The sequence below is a fragment of the Coenobita brevimanus genome, chromosome 48 (assembly GCF_032717465.1).
Source record: "Coenobita brevimanus isolate Jiangsu-jjx chromosome 48, ASM3271746v2, whole genome shotgun sequence".
NCBI lineage: Eukaryota > Metazoa > Arthropoda > Malacostraca > Decapoda > Coenobitidae > Coenobita > Coenobita brevimanus.
In genome coordinates this window covers 3,761,962-3,787,507 of record NC_137001.1, presented here as the reverse complement: position 1 = coordinate 3,787,507, position 25,546 = coordinate 3,761,962, and the positions used below count along the sequence as shown (strand labels likewise).

The following is a 25,546-nucleotide window of genomic DNA, read 5'->3' as shown; positions in this document are numbered from 1 at the left end:
GGGTTAATCCTCAGGTGAGCGATTTCTCTTTGAATTTTCAATGTTTCTCATAATAAGTGGAGGTTTTAGTAAAAAAAAATTGAAAATCTGCTGGGATTGGGGGAAGTCACTGATTAAAACTCTGGCAGGATGGGGCGGGTTAAATGTCAGGCCCAACGTGCCTAGCCTTGCACTCCTACGCTCCTCATGGGGTAACACAAGATTAGATGATGAATCAATGAAAATACTTTCAACAGATTCCCAGGTCTTTTTCTTTCACAGCTATTAAAACTTTATCATATCTTGCCCTTCTGCCAAGTTCCATCATACCCTCTGTTTATATGCCTTCATATTATCATGCATTTAGCTGGATGTAAGGTGTTCCTATTATACTGCACATCTCCTAGTGCATGGTAATTTGGGTGAAAGAATACACTGTGTCGGTGAAAAATGTACACCACAAACATATCATGTACTAATGTTATTAATGGTGACATATCTTACTTGATTTTTGCCCAATATTTTTCACGGGATACTTGACATTAGTGATCTAAGCACCCAGCTCATGCTCTACCTTGCAATTGAAGTACCCCCCTCCCCATGACAAAAATAAAGCTTGAGGAGGCAAAAGTACCATAAAAATTGTGTTCCATTAGACCTGCCCCAGTAAAGTGAAAACAAAGATTACTCTCACTACAAGGTGGAGCACTTGCCATGTGCTTAGACATAATTATCTCATAATAAAATGTCATACAAAAAGGTAAGCTGCTAACCACAGACCAACAATACATACATGTACAATATTTTTGTGTACAGATGTGCAGGATATAGTGTACCTTGCTGCCCAGTTTACTGTGTACTAAATGAATGCCCTGTACTCCTGTACAACTATCACGGTGAACAGCCCTCTCCTAATACAGTGCACTCTCAATATAATCAACTAATTTGTACCAGACCCTTGACATTACAGCCAAACACCATGCTGTTCAATAATTTCCCAGGCGTTGTGGCTTTTACCGAACAAAGACTGTTAAATATACAGCACTGTTTGGCCGTAACTCATACACAATAACATACAGGTAGGTCTAAATGGTTATTTTCTTAATAAATGCTCTATTTACTTACTGATGTTTTTATTCTTACCTTTCTGGGAGTAACTGCACTGCAATGAAAGACTGCAAATAGACCTCAGATAAATCTACGTACATTTGTCATTCAGTATTTACATGGAAAGTGTTGGTAAAGAAAACTGACACTGTACATTACCTGTTACATTAAATACTACGTATCAGAGAATAGCAAAACAAACAGTACAGAACAGCTGCATGTACATTAAACATAAACTGCATTCCACCACTGGCACAGTCATTGAAAACCACTACAAATCTGCACTATACTGTACATTGCCCATACACTACTGTACATTTGTTGTTCGGTATTTACAGGGAAAGTGTGGGTAAACTCACTGTATATCAGCTGTTACATTACAGTAAATATTGTACTGTATTACCTAGCAGAGTATAGCAATGCAAACAGTACAGAACAGCTGCATGTATATTAAACATGTGTTTAATGCACACACAGTGTGTGTGTGTGTGTGTGTGGGGGGGACACAATGCTGGTAGGTGTTTCCTGCGCATCCATTCTATTACTGTACCAAAAAAAAAGTTCTTTAAAAGAACGTTCGGCCAACTCAAAGTGGTCGTTAAAACTGAAATTCATTGAAAGAGGGTTCAGTATATTAAGGGTTTACTGTATCTAGAGTTTGATATTATTTTATCACTCATGGTTAATGGTGTCTTGGCTCAGTAGATCGTATGACATGCTGCATGAGGGGTGGCCTGCCACAAGGACCAATAGTAGCTAAAGGCGCTCTACAGACCAATGCACTCGTTTTTTTTTTTTTTTTTTCTACAATCCACTTATAAAAATTTTCCATTACAGACGAGCAGTTAGCTGTAATTTATAAGAGTCACGTGCGCTCTCAGCTTGAATGTTGCTCACCCTTGTGGAATGGATGTGGAGAGGTTGCATTAAAACAATTACACAAAATTCAGAACAAGGCTGTTAGAATGATTAACAACCCTGCCATTACAAATAAACTACCTCCCCTACAAGTACGAAGGAATGTTGCCTCCCTTGCATTATTTTACAAAGATTTTTATGGCAAATGCTCAGACGAAGTTGCATCCATGTTGCCATCTCTCCATGCCTTCCCTCGTGCTACTCGGGCATCTGGTAGCGCTCATGACTGAAATGTCATTCAGTCATATTGCAGAACTTCTGCCTATCAGAATTCTTTCATTCCCCGTGCTGCTTCTCTTTGGAACTCACTTTCCCGGAGATGTTTCCCTCCAAACTTAAACCTACAGCTGTTTAAGTCTGACTGTTACAGATATTTTATGAACAGAGGACACCAGTAAGCTGGTGTATGGATTATTTTTTTTTTCAATCATTTGTTTTTCCTTCCCCTGTCATTATTAAAAAAAAAAAAAAAAAATCCAGCCTAAGAGATAAAACATGTCTTCTCCCTCACTTGTTAGTGAATGGCACCTTGCCTGGTTAAAGCCTGATTTCTTCAACAAGTTTTGCCACATTTATCATAACTATATAATTGTTCTTACACTAGAATGAACTGTCAGGTGCCAAGTGAATAAGAATTTTTTCTAAACAGTTTTCCAGTCATCACATTTCAAATTCTTTCACTCCTGAACTGACACTGGAGAGATCATAATAATACTGTTCACCCTATTCATCACACTTGAATATCTTCACTCCTTAATGAATTAAACAGTGTCAGATGACATCAACTGAGTCAACTGTTTACCACATTAAGCACACTAGAAACTCTTCTTTTTACAATGATTTAATAGGTGTTTGGTGAGATTGTTTTTCAGACCAAACTGTTTACCACACTCACCACACTTGAAATTCTTCACTCCTGAATGAACTAATAAGTGTTTGCTAAGATTGCTTTTCAGACCAAACTGTTTACCACACTCACCACACTTGAAATTCTTCACTCCTGAATGAATTAATAGGTGTTTGGTGAGATCACCCTTCTGTGCAAATCGTTTACCACATTCATCACACTTGAAATTCTTCACTCCTGAATGAACTAATAAGTGTTTGGTGAGATCACCCTTCTCTGCAAATCGTCTACCACATTCATCACACTTGAAATTCTTCACTCCTGAATGAATTAATAGGTGTTTGGTGAGATCACTCTTCTGTGCAAATCGTCTACCACATTCATCACACTTGAAATTCTTCACTCCTGAATGAATTAATAGGTGTTGAGTGAGAACACCCTTCCTTACAAATCGTTTACCACATTCATCACACTTGAAATTCTTCACTCCTGAATGAACTAATAGGTGCTGAATGAGATGAACCTTCCTTGCAAATCGTTTACCACATTCATCACACTTGAAATTCTTCACTCCTGAATGAATTAATAGGTGTTTGGTGGGTTCTGTGCAAATCGTTTACCACATTCATCACACTTGAAATTCTTCACTCCTGAATGAATTAATAGATGTTTGGTGAGAGTACTCTTATCTGTAAATTGTTTACCACATTCATCACACTTGAAATTCTTCACTCTTGAATGAACAACTGCATGCTGGATAAGACTGTTCTTAAAAGCAAATGCTTTACCACTCTCTAAACATCTAAACTGCTTAACTTCAGCTGAGGACACTGTATCCAGGACAGTCTCATTGTCACTGAGGAACATTTTGTCACCCACCTCACATTCTAACTGTACATCTGGTTCTTCCTTTACCACCTCCAATATTTTGTCACCCACCTCACATTCTAACTGTACATCTGGTTCTTCCTTTACCACCTCCATTATTTTGTCACCCACCTCACATTCTAACTGTACATCTGGTTCTTCCTTTACCACCTCCAGTATTTTGTCACCCACCTCACATTCTAACTGTATATCTGGTTCTTCCTTTACCACCTCCAGTATTTTGTCACCCACCTCACACTCTGACTGTACATCTGATTCTTCCTTTACCACCTCCATTATATCATTCCTTCCACCTCTCTCAACTTCCACTATACTTCAGATACTCTACCTTGGTGTTAATCTTACTGTCTACCACCAACAGGATGACTTACCTTCACTGTGCCAATGCTCAGTCATCAGCTGCTTCCATTACAATGAACAATAACTGTCAAAAATTCATCACTATTACTGGATAATAATTGTAATTACATAAAATGGATAAAATTTCAACAAAGACTATTCTTCCTTCAACCCTTTGGCTGCAACCTATCATTACACAGCCTAAATTCTTAGAAAATGAATGTGCTAATTATAACTTTGTTGTTACTTTTCCAACAGGAAATGACCATGAAGTTTCCATTTTTTGTGTGTGATAATGGTCAAAAATGCATCTTTCTCTACGAGAAAATTGTGATCCTCTGAGAAAAAAAAAAAATGCAATAATAATTTTTGCTATTGTGTAATTTTCCAATAATGACGAGATTTATGTCAAGCAAGGTTTTTCACTTGTATATCCACACTACAAACATGTACACTGTTCTTTGCCACATAAGAGAGATCAAAATTTACCGTTCATGTACAAGAAAATTGTAATGTTCTCAGAACAAAATGCGAAAATAGTTATTGGTATTCTCTAATTTTGCTATAATGACGAGATTATTTACTTCAAGGAAGGTTTTCCACTTGTATATGTACACTATACACAATGTTTTTTTTGGCACATAAACGAAATAAAAACTTACTGTATTTATACAAAAACAACAGATGTGTGGAAGGAAATTTGTTATTTTCGGCTGCGGATTGAAGTCGCCAGACGCATCATGAAGAATAATTAGTAGGGCGACCACAATCACCTACCACAGCCAAAGGATTAAACACTGCTAACACGTGAATGCTTCTGAACCGTAACTTTAAATATACAGATCACTGCTGAGTCAAGCTGTCAATTCAGACTGATATTACCACCATCTTCCTTATTTCAATAGCTGCTACCTACTGTCTCTGCAGCAACAGATACTGCAAAGGATACCACACCAGGTAAATCATCCGAAATCAGTTCCTATGTGAGAAAAAACAAATCTTCCACAGGACACTACATAGATAATAACCCATAAGTTGTTTCGCGAGGTACCTCTTGCTGGATATGCTAACCCAACATAAGATGTGCCCTCAGTCCTGTTTTATACTTATCATCCATTACTCAGGCAGCACCCTGATGACGACAGTGTTTACGACTGCTTTATTGCTCTGACTCCAGCTGTGAACCTGGAACAACAGTCGCCTTTAGACCAGCATCTCCATCAACTTAATAACACCGTCCAATGAACCCTGCTTTTGCATGAGCTCATTTATGCTGTGCAGAGAGGGAAAGGAAAAATCAGATTCATTTTTATGGTTATTCAATTTGCACTGCAATAAAAGACACACGAAAATGTATATAAAAAAAGCTAAAGAGTATAAGAGAGAAGTGGAGGAACGACTGGGCAAATATGAATTGGAGCAGATGGGAGACATGGAAGGTGTGTGTAGGATATTTACAGAAGAAATATGTGCAGCATGTGATGCGGTGTGTGGATGGAAGAGAAGACAGAGGGGGGTGCAAGAAACAGCGTGGTGGACTGAAGAGGTGAGACAGGCTGTGGCACAAAAGAAGAAAGCATACAATGAATGGATGAGAAATAGGGGCATGGAAGACGCTGAGAGGAGGAAGAGAGAGTTATATGTAGAGAGAAAGAGAGAGGTGAAAAGATTAGTAAGAGAGAGTAAGAAGAGAGTGGATGAGGAATTTTGAAGGAATTTGAGTGTAAAGTGGAGGGACTGTAAGAGAATGTTCTGGAAAGAGGTGAAAAGAGTAAGACAGGGTGGAAGTGACGTTAGCAGGGGAGTGAAAGATAATAATGGTAGATTGCTGGTGGAGAAGGAAGAAAAAGTGAGCAGATGGAGAGAACACTTTAAGGAATTGATGAACATAAAGGATGGAAGTAATGCGAGTATAAGTGGCTGGGGAATGGCTGGGAGAAGAAGGGAGGTGAGAAGACAGGAAGAAATCAGTAGGATAGAAGTTGTGGAAGCAATGAGGAAAGTTAAATCGGGGAAAGCCCCAGGAATTGATGGAGTGTGTGGTGAAATGCTGAAGCATGGGGGAGAGATAGTAGTAGAATGGATGTGGAAGATGTGCAGATTGGCCTGGGAGGAAGGTAGAGTCCCGGAGGATTGGAAGTCAGGTATAATTATTCCCTTGTACAAAAGGAAAAGGGGAAAAAGAAGTGTGTGGTAATTATAGGGGCATCTGTCTTCTTAGTATAATAGGAAAAGTGTATGGTAGGATACTTATTGACAGAGTTAGAGAAAGAACAGAGAAATTAGTTGGAGAAGAACAGGGAGGCTTTAGGAAGGGAAGAGGTTGTGTAGATCAGATATTCATTCTTAGATCTTTAGTGGAAAAGTTTCTAGAAAAGGGAAAGAAGTTGTATGCGGCTTTCATGGATTTGGAGAAAGCATATGACAGGGTGGATAGACAAGGATTGTGGAAAGTGTTAAGAATATATGGAGTAGATGGGAAGTTGTTGAATGTTGTGAAGAGTATGTACGATGGTGCGAAGGCTGCAGTGCGTGTGGATGGTGAACTAAGTGAATTTTTCTCTTTGAAAGTTGGGTTGAAACAGGGATGTGCCATGTCTCCATGGATGTTCAATCTGTACATGGATGGGGTAATAAAAGAGGTACAAGGTAGGGTAGTGGATGTTGGAGTGGCCCTGGTGAGAGAGGATAGTGTTTGGAAACTCCCTGTACTGTTGTTTGCAGATGATACTGTGTTGTTGAATGAAGACGAAGGGGAGCTGCAGGGCTTGGTGGATGAGTTTGGGAGATTGTGTAAGAAATGGAATTTAAAGGTTGAATGTAGGGAAGAGTAAAGTGATGGTCTTTGAGAGAGGTGAAGTCAGTGAATGTACAACGTGGTTGGATGGTGAGGAATTGGAAAATGTGAGTACGTTTAAGTACTTGGGTAGTGTGATGAGTAAGGATGGAGGTTTGGAGGGTGAAGTCCTTAAACGGGAAGAAAGGTTGCTGGTTCTCTGAAAGCAGTGATAAGAAACAGGGAAGTGAGCATGGAAGTGAAAAAGTTACTACATGACAGTATTGTGATACCAACTCTAACGTATGGAAGTGAAGCTTGGACGTTGTTGGAAGGACACAAGTCAAGAGTGAGACCAGTGGAAATGAGTTATTTAAGAGGAGCCTGTGGAGTCACATGGAGAGACAGGCTGACGAATGAGGATATAAAGAAGCGTTGTGGTGTTGATGTGGATGTGATAGGAAGTGTTATGAGGAACACACTGAGGTGGTTTGGCCATGTGGAGAGGATGGAGGGTGAAAGACTGACGAAGAGAGTGTATGTGAGTGAGGTGGAGGGGGGAGGAGGGAGGGGGAGGCCGAGGATGAGATGGAGGGATGAGGTGGAGAGGTATATGAGAGAGGGGTGTGTGAGTTGGGAGCAGGGCAGTGAAATGGCGGGGGACAGGGCGACTTGGAGGCGATTTGTTTGTGGCCACCCCAAACGGGATTGAGGCATCTGGCAATAGATAGATAGATAAAGAAAAAATGCTGTGTCTTTGTCTTATTAAGGGCTGGTTTGTTAATCTCTGTGTACAACATGAACTGTTATAAACAAAAAATACAATTTATTTAACATTTAATATCACTTTACTCTGACATTCATGATCAATACATCTTCAACCCTTGAAATGTGACATTCCTTCCATGAGTAATCATCAAGTAACTGCTATATTATTTTTGGAATGTATTCTGAATTTCCTGCCACCTCATTATTGTGCATCAGAGACATGGATACCATCAATAAGGGCAGTTTGACAGTAAGCCACACTACTGTAAACATTCCTGTATAGAAGAGAGAGAGAGAGAGAGAGAGAGAGAGAGAAAAAAAAAAAACTTTTTAAAGAGCCAAAAGAGGGACCTTTGGGAAAATTTATGATTCACTTCTCCCCAATACCAAAACAAGAAGATTCTTAAGCTTCTTTTTGTGCAGATTCCATTTGCACAATGCACGGTATAACCTGGTAATACATTAGCCATGCAAAACAATGGTTTACAGTACAACACTTTATAAAGGCAGAGCCAGAATCATCAACATGAAGATTTGAGTCTTGGCACAATCATTACCTTTTAGCTGCGAACCGCAGGGTCCACATCAGCTCCTCTGATGAACTGACTGCAAGCTGCCTTGTGCGTGTCCAGCTGTTCTCTCACCACACACCTGAATCACAGATCACTTCATTACATACACAACAGTAGAGTATCCATTGGACAAGTATCTTGGAAAGATCATATTACATCTCTTGTAAAATCTGCTCCCAAGAGATTGGGTGTGCTAAGTCGACTCCGCTCTTTCTTTACCCCTGCACAATTGTTGACTCTATACAGGGGTTTTATCCGCCCCTGTGTGGAGTACAACTCTCATGTGTGGGGAGGCTCCCCACATACAGCCCTTCTCAATAGGGTGGAGTCAAAGGCTTTTCATCTCATTAACTCTCCTCCTCTTACTGACTCCCTTCAACCTCTGTCTCTTCGCCGCACTGTTGCATCTTTATCTCCTTTCTATCGCTACTTTAATGGTCACTGCTCCTCTGAACCGTCTGCTTGCATTCCTCCACCTCTACGACGGATGCGTAGCACCCGTCTGGCAGCAAACTCTCATCCCTTTTCTGTCCAACTCTCTAATGCAAGAGTAAACCGTTACTCCCAGTCTTTCATTTATGCAACAGGTCAGCTCTGGAACTGTCTCCCTCTGTCTGTATTTCCTGCTGCCTATGATCTCCAGTCTTTCAAACGTAGTGTGTCCAGGCATCTCAAAATGATCGGATCTTGAATTTGGCTCTCTATTGTATTTTGTTTTTCTCTTGGAGGGAACTGTTACTGCGGGCTCATGGCCTTTGGTTCCTTCTTCCTCGCATAAAAAAAAAAAAAAAAACTTAATGTTACATCAATGCAACTAAGTAATACTTTTAGAGGTCACTGGCCTGGAATCAACAGATTAATATGTACTTCCTGAGGAAATACAGAAACCAGTAAAACTTAAATGTACAGTATTCCTAAAAACAAAGATACATACAGCAATTGTAATTACATAATTTAAACAATGACTGAAGGTAGTAGGTGGTGGCAACCATCATCCACTCACTTGATGTATGGCAGTACTGAACTTCTCCCTTCCCCCTTCTAATTTTAATTCTGTGTCTGCCTTCCTCTCATCTTACCTCTCCCTTCCCCTGCTGTTATTTTTAATTACTTTCCTTTCCATATCAGGTGGCTCTATGCTCAGTGACAAGCCTAACAGTTTCCTATAACCCAGGAAACCATTAAAACTCCAGCTGATAACAATACAATCACACTATAGGGTGAAGTGGAGCCTGCTATGGTGCCCCTGTTAACTGGGTGAGGAGATGCAAATGTGGCATTCATCCAGGAACCAATGCACAGTATTCCCTGCACCCTGCTTGGGTCAGGCACTGTCAGCCACAAACGAACATCAGGTCATTACATGGGACAACCCTGTAGTGCTGCTTGCCTGTAGCTGATGGGTCTGCTTGGCCAGACAGTCTGGGGTTGATCAGCAACAAAAAACAACCACTGACTATCACACATCTGGAAAGTCCTGTGTGGTGATATGGGTGCCAAGTTACTCCACCTAGTGCCACCTCTGCACCACTACACAACAGGTAGCTACTGACTGCTCTCACATGTGTTTCCATATGTAGACTAGATGCTTCCGGTATCAGCCTAGTGCTGTTACACTGACTTATTCTACATTCTGTCACCGCCAAAACCCTCTAGAATCATAGGACTTACATTCTACGTTCTGTCACCACCAAATCCCTTTAGAATTATAGGATGTTAAAAATGGTAACTGCACTGGATTCAGTCATACGAGGTGCTATCCAAAATTTTCAGGACAGGGATCACGACTCCTAAATGGATTGTAGTAGCGTGATTCGCCTCTAGATGGCAGTACACTCAACCCTGGATTTCCCGGACTAACAGGGGAGGAGACCAGTCTGGGAATCACAAAAGTCCGGCCCCACATCCCATTCCCTGGACTATTACCATCCTTTGTCCGAATTCTCCAATACTGTCCTGCAATTATTCCGATATTCTAAAGCATTCTGGTATGTAGGCTACATATACCAACATAACCCCGATTGGGATACATGGCGTCTGGCAATGAATGAATGATGAACAAACATACACAGTACATAAAATAATAACAGTGACACAATAACAATAATAATAACTGACACAATAGCAGTACAGTATTTTGCTAGCTACAACCCTAAGAATGGTTGTTTAGACAGTTGTTGACGAGAATGTGGAGGGTACGATGAAGGAAGATCAGAAAGCTGAGGAAAAAGAGGAAAATGAACAAGGAATGGAACACCACGAGGTGAACCAACCACTCATCAGATGACTGAGATACAAACACGCAGTCATCAAATGTGATCTCGATCTTGGACAGAATTGGCAATTTTAATTGGAAAATATTTTAATCTTTATCACCATATAGGTTTTCACACCTAATTATTTGAAATTCAATCAAAAAAATTTGTGCTTAATTTAATCATTCACAGAAAATCAGGATTCAGAGTGAAAACTGCTTGAAGACAGCAGAAGTGTTTTGCCTCTAGCCTAACAACTCACCTTGACTGACTTTTGTTTTGTATAAATATCGATTTACAATGCAGATACATTTTTTTGTACTAAATATTTATGCAAAATAGAAGTCTGTCAAGGGGGCCAACATTGGCCAACCACTCATCAGCTGACCGAGATACAAACACTGATGATCTGAAGGGGAAATATCTGTTAACATTGGCGCATTTTAGCTCTGAAACCTAATTTATTAATTGGGTTATATTAAGTACATTTTTTTTTAGCGGATTTCAGATAATTAGGTGTGTATGAGCCACCGTTTTGTGGTAGGTGGTGGCGACCATCATCCACTCACTTGATGTAGTGCTGCCTACTTCTTCCGTAGCCTGTATCATTCTTTTTCTGTGCCTGTCCTCCTCTCTTCCTATTTCTCCCATCTTTCCTGTCACTTCTTATTGCTTTTCTTTCCTTTACAGGTGGCTTTACATTGAGTGACAAGCCTAGTGGTTTCCTGTAAGCCAAGAAACCATTTACAACGCTGGGTGGTAACCATATAATCAAACCATACGTGCTCCCTACGTGTCAAGTGGGTTGGTGGAGGGTTAGTGTCCCTCCTCGTAAAACAACTAACTCAAAGTCAAATGGCCACCCCTTACAGGATTATGGCGTCTGGCTGTAGATAGATAGATGAGCCACCGTGGCGAAAAAAAATATACAGTAATCACTCCAATATCTGACGTAATAGAGCCATAGGTACGTCCGGTTATTGGTTTTGTCCGGATATTGGGCCCCAGCTTATAGACTTGTACTTATGGACCCTAACTCAGAGAAACACCTATACAACTCCCTCTGGACATGCATAGCACTTATTTAACACCCAAATCACACCAATAAGGCACATAAATGACTGAAATAAATGCAAAAGAAACATAAAATGAGGGTTTAGAAGTATGTTCATACATTAATAAACATTCTGGTACTTATGGACCCTAACCTAGCCTAACTCAGAAAAACACATTCCTACTGCACATGCATAGCTACTAACACCCTATTCACACCAATAAAGGACATTAAAGAGTGAAATGAGGTAAGTATAGTATGGAAAAAAGTACAGTATGAAACATTCTGGCTACTTACAGCAAGTCCCTGGCCACCTTGATGAATAACCGCCTCCTCTCGGACTCTGACGGTATGAACGATTTCCTGAAGCATTTGCAGTACACTGTTCCTGAAGTCTTGCACTGAACTTAGTCAATAACACACAGAAGTCCGTTCTCTTCACAGTGTGCACTTTTGTCTAAATAATGCTCCATTGTAACTTCCTAAGTGTTGCACTTTAACTTTTCCCATTCTTTCCATTTTCCAAAGCCAAAACAAACAAGTTTATTTACGTTAAATTTTGTTTCTATAGAGTCTTTTCTCTCACAACTTTAAATCCTTAACACAACACACTGTATTTTTCACTGCACAACACTCAAAATTCCCGTGTGGTCTAGTGGAGAAGTTCTTGCTGTTTATTCACTGTCAGAGTCCGAGAGTATCACTGGCAGGCGACCTAGGGGTGCATCGCTGGGTCGTGGTGATGGCGTACCCACTGCAGAGGACTCTGAAGACAGCCGCAAACTCACGTCGAGTGGTGACTCCACCGTGGCTGATGTGCTGGGCTGTGGCTCAGAGCATGAGGGCCTGTCTTGGGGAGGCAACGGAGTGGAGCCAGGGCTGGGCACAGCGGGGGTCACGGGCCTGAAAAAACTGTCAATGGTTGATTGGCGCAATGACCGACAATTCTGACGATTGATGATGCGCTGCCTGAAAGCACGCACTTCCTCCATGAGTCCCAAAGGCCCCATCTCCCTGTCGCAGTCTGGGAGTTCCAGGTAGTCTAGGACGAACTCTAGATGTTCCCGGAGTGCGCTCAGCTTGGGGATGGCTGGAGTAGTGTCCTGCTGAGAGGAGTCCGCATCATCGTTGCCTTCAGCGTCGGAATCTTCAAGTTCGGTACTGACACCTGCAACCGAAGACGCGATCTCGATATCAGACAACGTCTGATACCCAGGATCGCCCTCGTCGTCGTCCAACCACCCACGAACATCGTCCACATCAACATCGTCGCCGTGCGTACGTAGCCATGCATGGAAGTCATCCACGTCAAACCCTAGAAAATCGTACTCCACATCTGTTCCGAGAAACAGACAAGACCAACCATTTTCAAGAGTTTTCACAGGGACTTCCTTCCATGCACTAGCCCAGTTGTACAGCGCAGACTTGATGTTGTAGCGGCGAAGGTTTTCCAAAGTCCGCTTGCCTCATGTGTCCCGTCCCTCCCTGCGCTCGTCCTCGTCCTCGAGAACAACCATCACCTCGTCCAGGAACTTCCGACGGTATAGGCGCTTTGTTGCCACGATCACTCCTTGGTCCATTGGTTGGATGAGAGCAGTCATATTAGGTGGAAAAAACATGCACCTAATACGGCCATTTTCAGCAACCAAGTCCTTGTCGCACGGGTGGGCAGGTGCATTGTCGAGAAGAAGGAGGGCCTTTACCTGGTCGCGCGGGATTCCGTCTTCGTCTGGTAATGGATGATCTCCTTGACGAAGTGACGGAGAAACCAGTCTTTGAAGATCACAGCTGTGAACCATGCCTTCAAAGAATGGTACCAGACGACAGGAAGGACATCCATCACCCCACGAAGGCACCGAGGCTGCTTTGCACGGCCAACAACAACGGGCTTAAGCTGGTGCATGCCGTTAGCACTGGCACAACACAAAGCAGATATCCATTCCTTGGAAAGCTTGCAGCCAGGTACACACTTCTCCGTCTCCTCGGCTAGAGTGTTCGTTGGCAGCGAGCGATAGAATAGGCCAGTTTTGTCAGCGTTGTAGACTTGACCGAGAGTTAGGCCCTCCCTGTCAATCAAGCCTTTCACCTTGTGCTGAAACTCATCAACTCCATCCTCGTTAGCGTCCAATGCTTCACCATGTGCTTTACGGTTGGTAAGGCCATGCCACAACTTGAACGCGAAGAGCAAACCCTCGGATGCCTTGAAGTCTAGGGCGTCGTGAAGCCTGGCGAACTTCTCAGCAGCAGCCTTCAGCTCCGTTCCACGTACCATCACACCAGCAGCACGTTGTTGTCGATACCAAATCAACGTGGATCGGTCGATTTCTGCAAACTTGGGGGTAAACATAACCTTCCTTTCCACGTTGTGTTTGCTTCGCGACGAGAAGTCAGCCGTGTACTGCATGAGTTTGTCTCGGGACCTCTTGATATCGAACAAAGTGGACCGGGCCAGGTTAAACTCGTGGAGAATGCGGGAAGAAGACCACCCCGCATCTACTTTCTCCAATATCTCCCGTTTCTTCTCCAGAGTCAACACCACTCTCTTCCTTTTCTCAAGTGGCGGGGCCATCATCACACACACTAAGAGGAGGCCTGAGAGCAGCAGGAGGCCTTGCAGCAGGTAGGGCACCACCACAAAAGTGATCATGTGGGCAGCCATTACGACGAGCGTGCACTCGTGGCGAGAGACAGGCGGAAAGTGGGGAGGATGCAGGGGCGCTCTATCGGACGTCGGAGGAATGACGCGCCAAAACAATGCTCTCCTGCAGCACGCGCGGTAAGTTCAAATTACAGACAGGATTTTTTTTGGGGGGGGAGGGGGGGGGGGTTCGGATCATTTTGGGAATGTTGGATCCCAGGACGATTATGTCCGGGTAGTGGGGATGTTCGATTATTGGGCGTCCGGATATCAGAGTGATTACTGTATATATATTTTCCAGTGAAAAGTGCCGATTCAGTCTTTAGTCACACCGAGTTGGGTGAGCTAAGTGAGTAGGAATGGATTCCACTGACTTTGTTCGTTTCGTTTTGTTTCGTTTTTAAAAGCTCCAACATGCTTGCATGTGTCGGGCTTCGTCACCAAATGGCAGCTCTCCACGCTGCACGATCCATTGCAACCTCCCTGTTCAGTCCCTTAACCCTAAGGTCACACTTAATGACCTCGCCCCATGTCTTTCTCGGTCTACCCCTCATAACCCCACCCCCAATATTAACATTTCTCACCTTCCTCACCCAATTATCATCCCCCATCCTCTCTACATGTCCAAACCACCACAATCTACCTCTCCTCATCACAACATCAATACACTCCAGTCCCATCCTACCTCTCAACTCTTCCATCATAAACCCAGCCCCTCCAGGCCTTGGACGCAGGGACGCACTGCACATCCACCTAATCATTGTCATTTCTGTACGTCTGAGCCGGCGAATATCTTCCTCCTTCACTGCCCAGGTCTCACTTTGTCCATAAAAATTTTTTTTTTGTTATTTATGAATTTTATTGTGTCCAAGCCTGCCTTAAATTTTACTGTGTTATGCACTAAACCATTTACAGTGGCATTTGAGAAAGGTAAGAGGCAAATGGGATATTGCCACGAGTTAGGAACTGGTGGGGTGAAGCAGATTGGTGGCCAAGATGAATGTCATGTATGAAAATATCTTCTTGTGTGTGTTACAAATGGCCTTTATCGAGTCAAAACCTTGCTAAAATTATACTATGTTGTGCAACAGACTGCTTATAGTTTTAAATGAGAGAATAATGGCCGGACCTTTGTGAGGAGGTGGGAATTAGTTTTGTGACATGTCAGAGGATTCTAACTGAAGAATTAGGCAAGTGCCCCATCACAGCCAAATTTGTCCCCAGGCTCCTGACAGCTGACCACATGCAGCAATGCGTCAATGACTGCACTGAGCTTCTTGGACTTGCCTCTGATGAAGCCTTCTTGTCCAGGCCCTCTATGACTTTTTTCTGTTCCCAAAAATGAAGATTAAGCTGCGAGGGCATTATTTAGAAACCACTGAGGATATCCAGAACGAACAGCAGGAGGTGCTTGACACTCTCGTCAAAAAGGACTTCCAGGGAGCATTTCAGCAAGGGAGGAAGCGCTTGGACCGCTATATCAATGCGCAAGGGAACTACTTTGAGGGTGATGGTGGCCAATAGGAGCTATGGTGAGTTTTCAAATTCATATAGCACTAGTCCAGAAAATTATGGATAGTACCTCGTGTGTAACCCTTCCAGTTCAGTATATTTTTCCATAAGCTGAATAAATTTCTCCCTAGATATCCATAATAATTAAGACAGGACAATATGAGCCTAGTTCAATACTTATTACTACAAGCCAAGCCTTACTGAATCTATTCAAACACACATGTTACATCACTTAAACTGTCCAACCTAACAATATAACTTAACCCAACTTAACCAAGCCAACCCTAACCTAACCTAACACAATTTGTTTCATTTCATTTTTAACCCGTCACGTCCCGAGCCTTTCCGCACCTATGACATCCCCCAGTCCCGAGCCTTTTTGGAAAAATTTTTTTTCTTCTAAAACTTCCGCTTAGGTCGAGAAACGATGGAAAATCCTGAAAAAAGTGGTCTCTGCGGTCTATAAGTGGTCTCTACAGGTGCGGTTTCCCCCCGCAGGTATCGTATTCTGTAATGGGCTGGATATGCGTTTACGTTTTCTATGGTAAGGAATAATGGGACAAACAACACACAACATCTCTACATTTATTGAATTTGAACTAATAAACAATAACAGTAACAATATAATGGATTTCAGACACATATAAAATAAGCATTGTAACATCGCGCGAGCATAGCGAGTTAGGTCCGAGTCGTAACATGCTATATGCTAAGTTTCTGGTATGAGTCAACCTATCATTTTTTCTACTTGTATACTTCTGTTTCAATGACAATTTACCAATTACAACTGTTTGTAAGTGTTTTCAGATGTTTTCATTCATTATGATGACATGCAGCATAAGTTTAGCGCACATCAGCTTAGTAAGCGCACTCGCTATGACTCGTATTTCAACATACCAAATTGTTTTATCACTTTCCAATTATTTTCCCATTTACATAGAACCTTTCCTCCACCACTGTGAAGGTTTTCAATTATTATCATTCATTACGAGGGCATTTAGCGATATGCTAGCGCCTATTCACGTAGCAACCACGATCTCAGACACTCGTGTTTCATCATCTACTTTATTCATTCATTCAAATTATATTTTCCCACTTACATTACACACGTTTACACCCCTAGAATGCACTGTACATACTTACTGCCATTATTTATTCAAGTGAGCGTGAGAATATCGCCTGAAAATACCCTCGCAAGGAATGTTTCGTCATACATAATACTCACACACTTATATACTAATTCACTCACACACTTATATACTAATTATTCACTTTATCACTTGCTGACTTTTATTTTGACTAATACATGCCTTATTCATTCGACTAAGCGTCAGGAAATCTTATCTTTATAGACACGCTATGAATATTTGACTTAGAATATACATCATCATATACAATAATTTGAACTTATATTATACCCGTAATAATGTCACATAATAAGAAATATATAATAAGGGGCCGTATTTATTGCACTGAGCGACAGAATATCGAATCAAACAACCCTCTCTATGTAAGTTTCAACTTAGGGCAGATTTATATACTTACACCCAATGTTTTCACTTATGTTCTACCCGTAGGCACTTTATACTAATATTTGGCGATCCACATGACTGATATTTTCACAGAGCGTCTGTCTGTCGCATTTACCTCATATTTTCAGCGTCCTTTCGCATTCACACCATGCTAAAAGTGCAACAACGTGTGATATTCACTAAAACATGGGTGAATACACAGACCCACGTCACACTGCACGCACTCATAGCAGGTGTCCTTCCTCTGTGTCGTGAGTCTCACCTGGGAATGACTGCACACGTGACACCTGCGCTGGGGCCTAGGTCTGTTGGGCTGGGGAGGGTTAGGAGTGGGGAAATGGCGGGCGGATATTCTCTGGGGAGTGTGGGTAATATGGGCAGTGCGGGGGCGCTGTTGGGGCCTTTCAACAGCATACTTAGCAAAGATTTCTCGTGTGAGCTCCCTCACAAACCCTTCAAAGGTTTCCTGAACTCCTGTGGTCATGGTGTGAAGGTGGTGGCAATTCAGAGCAGTGATATCTAGCAAGTGAAAGAACAGTTTTTTATACCACTTCATCGTGGTCCTGGCACACTCTACCGTCGATATCATGGAGTCTGACTGGTCCACGAGGCGCATGTTTATATTATAGTCCATGACACATTCAGGTTTCCAAACACGACGCCTGCTCTCGCTATGGTAATCAACAGAATCAGTACGGTGCATCAAGGCGCAGTGAACCGTGGACAAGAGGCTTACTTCTCTGTTGTGGTTCCACATTGTTGCAAGGATGTTGTTTGCTTTGAAGAAGACAACCTCACTCCTTGCAAGTTTCCGCCCTACCTTGACCATGTGATGCCGGTTCACCTTTACGGTTCCACAGACTCCCGTTTCATGTCTGTGAAGATAATGAGCGAGAAGAGGGCTAGTGTACCAGTTGTCGAGGTAGAGAACGTGACCACGATGAAGGTAGTCTTGTATCATCGTCTTTACCACTGCTCCCGAAAGTCCTATACTTCGATCTTCTATTATGTCTGTCTGTGCACCGGTGTACAAGACTATGTCTTGCACGTATCCAGTCCTACAGTCATACACAACAAAGATCTTGAACCCAAAACGGTGCCTTTTGCTGGGTATATACTGTCTGAATGAAATATTGCCTCTCCACAACACGAGACTCTCGTCTATGACGAGATCTCTATGGGGATAGAATGAGGATCGAAAGGTTTGCCTGAGGTGATCAAAGACCAGCCTAATTCGCCTCATTTTGTCAGTGTTGTTTGCATTTGCAGGGTCATGAGCATCATAAAAATGGAGGCGACTTAGAATTTGTTGAAACCGATTACGGCTCATCACTTGACCAAATGTGGGGGTAAACATAACAGGGTCCCTAGTCCAGTAAGCAGGAATTCTATTTTTTCTTATTACACCCATCAAAAGGACAAGGGCAAAAAATAAGAACATTTCTGGAATGGAGACAGGGTAATCATAAATCATAGAATGCCTACTCCTTGTTCCCAATCTTTCACTTTCTAGCCGCTGGCCGCTTGCAAACAGGTTTGTTTGAAAAACGATCTGATCTACGAAGGCCTCACTGAAAAACAGGTGGAAAAAATCCAACCTGCTTGAATTACAGTGAATACCTGGTGCAATGCAGCCAGATCGCCCATGCTCAGTGAAGGGGTGAATGAGGGAGAAAATCACTCCCATCCTCCCAATCCCACGACACAAATCCCTCGTCCCCATCACCGCCTTCGTCTGGGTGGGGAGGAGATCCTGGTTGGGGAGGTTGGGGAGAAGGAGTACGGAGGGCTTCCCCACTGTCACTCCTCTTCCCTCTGCCTTTACCCTTTCCCTTTCCCTTACCCTTACGGCCTTGAGGAACATTAGGGGGCTGTGGGGATGAAATTGTTGAATATTGGGGAGCAGAAGACGTGCTGGGGAATGGTTCCTCCCCACCTTCCCCCTCCATTACCACACCACGTGCTCTCTCACGCAACCTTGCTCGACCACGTGTTAGGGGATATTGGGGAGCATAAGACGTGCTTTGGAGTGGTTCCTCCCCACCTTCCCCCTCCCTCACAACCCCACGTGATAATGAACGCACCCGCACTGGCCCACGTGATCCACTCTGCCGCCTCACACTGCGTAGGGAGAGCAATGACTCACCCACCTCACTCTCACTTTCCCTAATCCCAGGAATGTCCATTTCACTCCCCACTCCCTCCACTTCACTTCCTACCGCCCCAAACAGAATGCTAGGCCCATACCTGCTTAGACGACGTGGTGTGCGCTCTGGGCCACGATGGGTAATCACCTCCCGCCCATACCACGTGGCAGCACGTCCCACGTCCCCGTCCTCGTCCTCGACCTCGAATTCTGCTTCCAAGGCACGCTGGGGATAGGGATATGATCTACCACGTGCCTTCTTTGCCTCCTGCCCCTCCCTAGCAGCACGGTAAGTCACGTACTGCCGCTTCCTGGGTGACAGAACTTCCTCGTCACTGCTGGTGGTTTCTTCCTCCTCTGGCTGCACATAATCCTTGTCCATCTCCTCGTCATCCAGTGGGAAATCACTGTCGCCGGTAAAGGTGTCCAGGGCGACTTGAATTTCGCTCTCTGAGAGACCTCTCTTAGCCATGTCTGAGCAGGACCGTGGCTACCAGGTGAGTGGACGAGTGGCGGGCTAGCGCGGGTCGCGCGGGGTCGCCGAGTGTCCCTGCCTGGTGGCAGGTAGGGGAAGGTCAGGCGAGGGTACGTACCGCAAATCAAGCGTGAAATTTGAAAATTGTCGAAATTATGCACATTGCAATTGCACGACGTACTGGTACGTCGCCGGGACTGGCAAATGCAAATCGTGGTGACGTACCCATACGTCGTCGGGACGGGGCGGGTTAAAGGCTGCAACATGCTTGCATGTGTTGGCCTTGCTCACCTAATGGCGGCTCTCCATGGTGCAAGATCTATTGCAGCCTCCCTGTTCAGTCCCTTAACCCTGAGGTCACACTTAATGACCTTGTCCCATGTCTTTCTCGATCTACCCTTTATAACCCCACCCCCAATATTAACACTTCTCACCTTCCTCACTCAATTATCATCCCTCATCCTCTCCACATGCCCAACCCATCTCAATCTACCTCTCCTCATCACAACACCAATACACTCCAGTCCCATCCTACCTCTCAACTCTTCCATTGTAAAACCAGCCCCTCCAGACCTTGCACGCAGGGATGCACTACACATCCACCTAATCATTGTCATTTCTGTACGTCTGAGCCTGCGAATATCCTCCTCCTTTACTCCCCAGGTCTCACTACCATACAGCACTACACTCCTAACCCATGCTGCATACAAAGACCCATTAGCATGTAGGGAGAGTCCTCTCAATGTTAGGAGAGGCAACAGCTCCTTGAACTTCCAATCACTTCTCACCCTAGCCACAGCATTATCTCGCAGTCTACCTCTGATACCACTACATCTGTTGTGCACCCATTTATCACAACCTCCAGCACACAACATGTCTCCCAAATAACAAAACTCTTCCACACACTCAAGAGATTCACCAGCAAGTTCAATCCTTTCATGCCTGACAATCTCCACCTGCTCTCCCAGACATGCCGTACACCTAAATCAGCATTATCTCGCAGTCTACCTCTGATACCACTACATCTGTTGTGCACCCATTTATCACAAACACCACACAAGAGGGAATTACTTCCCATGCCCTTGTGGCAAACTGCACATGGCCACTCTCCCTCGTCTTTGACAGTACCGCCACCAACCCTAGATATCATCACTTTTGTTTAATCTGCATTTACCGTTAAGCCCTTGTGCCCCATACCATCTCTCCACTTCCTAAACCTTTCCTCCGCCTCCCTTTCGTTCTCTGCAATCAACACCAAATCATCAGCATACAACATCTCCCACGGGAGTCCGATTCTGAAGTCACGTGAGAGGGCTTCAAGTACCATGATAAACAACATGGGACTCAAAACTGACCCCTGATGCACATCAACATTCAAAGAAAACTCATCACTCAAATCTCCATTCACTCTTCCCTGGGTGCAAGCACCCACATACATACCTATAACCACCCTAACCAGCCACTCCTTCAAGCCAAGCTTTCTTATTGCCCACTTCACCATCTCTCTAGTGACTCTGTCAAAGGCCTTTTCCAAATCAACAAAAACAAAATACAGATCCCTTTTCTTCCCAATATATTTTTCCTGAAGTCTAAACTAAATTTATTTAACCATAACCTAGCCTAATCTAACCTAAACTAACCTATGGTAACTTATCCAGTCTGTAATATCATAAATCAGGTTAGGATAATAATTTAGCATTAACCCACCACGTGCCAGTGCCATTTTAATACGGTCTGACATAATTCCACGGCCAGTGCCAGTGCCGTTTTAAAACGGTTTAAAATAAAGAACTTCACTGTGACCACATTTTTCAAGATTCGTGGGTAAAAATAGGCAGGCATGTAAGGTAACTGTTCCTCTACCATCCCCCAAGCTGTCAAGGCCATACACTCACTCGCTCTCCTGCTCATGCTCGCTCTGCCTCACTCTGCCTGTGTGCCCCACCCAGTGCTGTACACAGTGAAGGGATTTTGTAAATATTTTCATGTAAATGTAAGTTGTAAATATTTTCAATGATACCTATTTAAGATACATACGAAAACAAAAGTAAAAATGATCTGAGGCTTTCTTTTAAAGGCTATTTATACAATAGCAATGCTTTTTCCATTACTTTAAACTGAAAGTAACATACTGTTACGAAATAATAATGTAATGTGTAAGAATTAGTCTGAAAGAGAGAGTGGGGGAGACAGCAGGAGTTAGAGACAGGGATAGTTAGAGGTGTGTGTGTGTGATCTTACTTAACTGTTCTTACCTAATTGTATTTTTACAGGAATGAGTCAAGCTTGTACTGTCCTGCGTCTTAAACCATATTTATCGTACATATCTTTAAATCTGTGAATTGTTTTGGCACACACTATTTCATTCGGTAGTGCATTCCGCTGATCAGTTGCTCTATTTGGGAAACTAAATTTCCTTACGTCTTTATCAACTCTCTTTCTGTGCAGTTTTTTGCAGTGTCCTCTTGCTGATGCTTCCCCATTGGTTAAGTAATCATTTATGTCTATTTTCTCCTTCCCTAATATGCATTTATATAGCATAATCATGTCACCTCTTTTCCTTCTCTCCTGTAATGTTGGTAATTCATTTTTTTTAGTCTTTCTTCATAGCTTAGATCCCTTAAGCTTGGTACCCATCTTGTAGCGGCCCTTTGAATTTTTCCAATCTTGTCTATGTGTTTTTTTGAAATGAGGACTCCAGACTACTGATGCATACTCCAGGGTTGGTCTGATGAATGATGTTATTATCTTTCTTAGCATGTCTTCATTTATGTATGTGAACGCTATTCCCAGTAATCCCTCTAATTTCCGGACGTCCACTTTCCGGACATCCCCACTTACCGGACATTGTGGGCCTGGACCATTGGAACTGAAAAATGACCAAAAAAAGAAAAAAATCACCCCAAAATCCTAATTTTTTCCCACCCATAATTTCAAATTGCCGCGCGGCGCCAAACAGCTGCTTACACCATGGCCCCTTCACCCCTTCCTTCCTCCCCCCTCCCCCCTTCCCTGTGAGGGTTGCCGTTTGTTATTTTTCATTACCAAATGTGGGCCAATTTAGTAATGAAAAATTCGTTTGGTAATGAATCAGAATAATGCATTACCAAACGGATTTTTCACATGTATGAGGATACATAGGATGGAGATGGTGGATTGTTTGCTCTCTCTGATTAATCTGCTATCCTACATAGCGTGAAAATAATCAACATGCTGTTAATTATAAGGAGAGTGATTACATGTATTTCCACTTGTATATATAATTAGTGAAGAATAAATGCTAGCTTTACGAATTTGGTAATAAAAAGTTAAATTTGGTAATAAAAGTTGAGGATATTGGTAATGTGGCCATTGCGATCTGGCAACTGTGTTTCTCCGACATCAACAGTTACTCCCTAACTTCGATTGTGAATAGATGCTTATCACACTGGAAGCCACACGTGCTCGTTTTTTGTGAATAAACAGTGAATATACTGCAATACCTCGCCTCTAGACCACATGGGAATTTACAGTGTTGTGCAGTGTTAAGAAATTTGAACTTAGAGTGCAAAGGATCAACTGTGGAGTGCAAATTGGCAGTTTATCTGGCAGTTAGAACTGCAGTGGTGCAGTTAAGAACAATGTGCAGTGTTAAACAATTATAACTCACAGTGCAAAGAATTAAGTGCACCACAACACTGGATTACCGTACGTACTTCAAGAGCATTTTCATCACTGCCAAAACCTTAGAAAGGCAGCCACAAACGTGATGTAAGTACCCTGACTGAGGTTCAGTCACTTTTAATTCCTCATTCTTGGTTCCTTTTCATTTATTTCATGCTTTATGTCCATTATTGGTGTGAATAGGGTCTTAAATAGGTTTAAATAGGTGCTATTCATGTCCGGTAGGGAGTTATTTCGGTGGCTTTCAAAGTTAGGCTGCGTTAGGGTCTATAAGTACCAGTCCAGGAGGCTGGTGCCCACTATTCGGACAGGACCACTTTCCAGATGTGCCATTGGCTCTATTACGTCGGATAGTGGAGGGATTACTGTATTTGCAAGCAGTGTATACATGTTCCGTATCTTCTCACTGATGTGGTCAGCCGGAGACAGTCTGTAATTGATAATCACACCTAGGTCCTTCTCTCTTTCTGATGTATGTAGGGTTTTATTTCCAAACTTATAATCCCACTCAGGTCTTTTTCCACTTTTACCAAACTTGATTACATGACATTTGTCCACACTGAATTCCATTTGCCATGTATTACTTCATTCATGAAGTTTATTTAATTCTTCTTGTAGCTGTTTACAAGAGTCTGTGTTAGTATTTCTCCTTTGTATTTTTGCATCATCTGCAAACATATTTAGATAGCTTTCATTTTCAGTGTTACTGTCTATATCATTTATATACACTAAAAACATGATTGGTGCCAGCACTGAGCCCTGTGGAACTCCACTAGTCCCTTCTCTCCATGATGAGTAATTTCCCCTTAGTACTGTTCTCATTTCTCTTTTTATGAGAAAATCCTGCATCCAACAATACAGTTTGCCTCAGATTCCTCCTTGATGGTACAGTTTCCATAGAAGTCTTTGGTGCGGTACTCTGTCAAATGCTTTTTTGAAATCTAATTAGATACTGTCCACCCATCCTTCTCTTTTCTCTAATGCTTCTGTTACTCTGTCATAGTAGCTCAACAGATTAGTAACACATGATTTTCCTTTTCTGAAACCAAACTGTCTTTCTGTTATCATACTGTATTCTTCTAGATGATTTACCCAAGCTTTTCTTATCAGATTTCTAATACCTTGCTTACAACACTGGTTAGTAATACTGGTCGGTAGTTGAGTGGATTTTGTCTATTCCCTTTCTTGAATAAGGGAACAATGTTTGTTTTCTTCCAAATATCAGGTAGTTTACCTTGTCTCAAGATAATGGTTTCCTTAACTCCTTTGCACATTCATGTAGTACCCAACAAGAAATTTCATCAGGACCATTTGCTTTTCCTTTGTCTAATTTACTTAACTCCTCCTGTATTTCTTTTTCTGATATTTGTATATCTGGTAGTACGTGTGGGCATGCATGTTCCACACAATCCCTATCAAACTTTTTTCTTCTCTAAAAACTGATGGGAAATTCTTATTTAGTGCTTCACAAATATTCTTCTCTTGTGTACAGGTTATTCCCTCTTCTGTAATGGATTGTATTTTATCTTTTACTTTGGTTTTGCTTCTGATGTAGCTGTAAAATAGCTTCGGTTGATCACTGCTTTTATTTATGATATCCTCCTGAAACTATTTTTGGACTTCCCTCCTTATTCATGTATAATCGTTTCTTGCCTGTTTATAGTTGTTGTATGCCCTTTCACTATTGTGTCTTCTGTATCTATTCCACAGCAAATCTCTTTTTTCTCTTGATTTTTTACAGTCTGTATTGAACTATTTCTTCCTTTTCTTTTCTGCTTCTTTGTGCTGTGGGATGTACTTCTGGACTCCTATTTCATAAAGTTCACAGAATTTTTTATATACAGCATTTAAATCTTGTCCTCTAAGCTCCTTTTCCCAATCAGTTTCTAAGAGGTACTTCTTTAGGTCATGATAGTTTCCCTTTTTTATAGTTTAGGCTCTTTTTGTAACTTTCATTGCTGTTAACTATCTCATATGCAATTCTGAAGTTGCATGGTTGCTTTTGCCAAATGGAAAGTGATATATTAAATTGTCAATATCGTTTTCTTGCCTAGTAAATATAAGATCTAGCATTCAG

At 42.5% G+C, this 25,546-nt stretch overlaps 1 pseudogene; it reads right to left on the bottom strand.

Moving 5' to 3' along the window:
• Positions 1–2,681: 2,681 nt before the first annotated feature.
• The window catches only part of LOC145399266 (uncharacterized), a 368,546-nt pseudogene continuing 345,681 nt past the window's right edge, over positions 2,682–25,546 (bottom strand).